We start from the raw sequence: 2,466 nt of genomic DNA, 5'->3' as shown, positions 1-2,466 counted from the left end.
GCTAGAAGTCCTTGTCCCCACAATGCAGTGTGTGCTTGTATTTTTAAGGGTGTGTGTGTCTGTTCTTAGCCTATGTGAGAAATATGTGATTCATTACAAGATTGGGTCTCTTGCTCAATGGACCTTTTTTTGCGGAGACTATAGAAACCATTTCAAGGCAAAGCTCCGACTATTGCTTTTGTTTTTTCCTTCTTGTTTCCCCGGAACCATCGCCAAAGCATTCGGTGCTAGCTTTTCCTGAGATCCTTCCCTTTGTTTCTCCGGCCCCTCCCGTTCTCCCCCCTCTTTCCATCCCCCCTAACCCCCTCCACATGCCTTCCTCTGAAGGCCTGACAGAATATGCAAGGAAGGTCAGTTGGAAATGAAGCTCCTATTATCTGCAATCTGCCACACACTCTAAGCTGGGTACCCTTCTTCACACTAAGGCCTAGCCAAGCATGAAGAAAAATAATTTTCCCCAATCTCTCTGCTCTAACGCACAGAAACCCCTGCCTGTTCTTTCCCCAACACCCCACCAATCTACAGAAAACCTTGCTACAATGAAAGCACGGGAAGATATAATCTTTGAGGTAATGCATTAAATACGACTCCAGCGTTCGGTACCCCTTCCTTCAAATATAGCCGTAACCAGTGTTGGCTCCCATCTTTGGAAAAGGAGGTGGGCATGTGGGCGGGGGGAGAGAGGGAGAGAAGGAAAGGGGAATATCACAACTGGGCCTGCTTCATATAATTGCAGTGGGCATAGGAAAGAGAACATGATTAATTTTCCTTATGAATTATGCATCAGTTTGCCATCCCACCCCCTTCTCTAAAGCTTCATTATGTATATTCCTTCAATATGATCACCTGTCCTCTCCTTTCTGAGAAAGCTGTTGGCCAACAAGTATCAGTTAAGGCTTGGCACTTAATCCACAAGGAGCACTTACTGTCTACGTCCAAGGTTTGCTTGTTGCATTACCCACACATCTGTGGCACACACAGAAAGTGTCCAAGGACTTCATCAATAACAAGCATAAGATTTATGACCCAGAGCAAACTCAGCTGTCTTTTTCTGATCCTGACAAAAACAAAATTACAACCAGAAGGGACAATTATTTTGTTAGATGCAATTTAACATAACTGAGAGGAAAGAAAAAGAACCCCTTTAATAAAAGAGTAAATAACAAATGACCTCCACAATCTCTGGAGAGGTGATTGTTTAGTGGAAAGTGTGCCGGAGTGGCAATCAGAGTCAGAGGACCTAGGGAATAATTCCAGCTCTGCCCTAGGCCTGTTGGGTGACCTTGGCCAAGTCAGTTACCCTCTCCGTGCCTCAGTTAATTAATCTGTAAAATGGGGATAAGATGCATGCTCCCCTTACCTCTCAGACTGTGATCCTTGCGTGGGACAGAGCCTATTTCCTCTCTGAATTTCTTCTATTATTCAGCATTTAACATAGTCTTTGGCAGGTAATAAATGCTCTCAATAAGTGTGATGATGACAATAATACTATCCCATATTAGTGAGAATAAGTTTCTGGAGGTGTTAAGGTTGATGGATCCCAAATCTCCAGTTTTCCCAAGTATCTGCTCTTTCCTCACCACTAATAGGCAATAATAATAAAAATAATAATTGTAGTATTTAAGTGCTTAATATGTGCCAGTCACTGTACTAAGCACTGGGTTAGATATAAGATTGGGTTGGACATAGTCCCTGTCTCACATAGGGCTCACAGTCTTAATCCCCATTTTATAGGTGAGGCAACTGAGGCCCAGAGAAGACTCGCCCAAGGTCACACAGCAGACAAATGGCAGAGCCGGGATTAGAACCAAGGTCCTCCTGACTTCCAGGCTCATGCCTATCTGAGTTCTTTTGCTTCTCTGTAACTACTATAGTTAAGACTGTCCGTAGGGATAGAGCCAAAGTAAGGGAATGTCTCCCCTCTCAGGGTCGCACCTGGAGAGTTTCCAGTAGTCTACCAGTCTCGACTACGGGAGGGAGAGTCAAGCAGAGGCCTGCCCGTTCCATTCCTAGTTTGGCCAGTGGCTAGCGAGTGGAAGGCCATCTGCTATAAGTCAGAAGTCCCCTGTGCTGGGCAGCAGCGGCATGGGAGAGAGTCAAGAGCGGAGACCTAGGTTTACCGCACGAAAGGAGGCAACGGTAAACCGCTTCTGGAAACTCTAGGAATACATTACCACAACATTCTCAGATGGAGTCGGGGCATTCTGAGAGAGATGTGTCCGTGACGTCTCTAAGGGTCGGAGATGACTCGGCAGCATGAGACAAGACAAGGAAATGTGGGGGAAATGGCTGCCGTGATGGCAGAGGGGACCATGGTGGTAAGATGCCTCCCTGGGCCCTATAACACGAGATGGTAAGCACCTAAGGGCAGGCGTAGTGTCTACTACTTTTAGTGCGTGTGGCCAACTGCCTAATACAGAGTTCTAACCCCAGTGGGGGCTTATTAAATACAGGTAAGGATGATGA

General features: G+C 46.0%; 1 non-coding gene across 1 annotated transcript; it reads left to right on the top strand.

Moving 5' to 3' along the window:
* The first annotated feature begins 1,917 nt into the window (after positions 1 to 1,917).
* Positions 1,918 to 2,055, top strand: LOC114817201. Its single transcript, XR_003765040.1, has one exon. It is a non-coding gene; the product is annotated as a small nucleolar RNA SNORA7 (small nucleolar RNA).
* The last annotated feature ends 411 nt before the right edge of the window (positions 2,056 to 2,466 follow it).

Source organism: Ornithorhynchus anatinus, chromosome 1, assembly GCF_004115215.2.
Source record: "Ornithorhynchus anatinus isolate Pmale09 chromosome 1, mOrnAna1.pri.v4, whole genome shotgun sequence".
Lineage (NCBI taxonomy): Eukaryota > Metazoa > Chordata > Mammalia > Monotremata > Ornithorhynchidae > Ornithorhynchus > Ornithorhynchus anatinus.
Note: the sequence above shows the minus strand (reverse complement) of the source record. Positions and strands in the feature narration are given on the sequence as shown.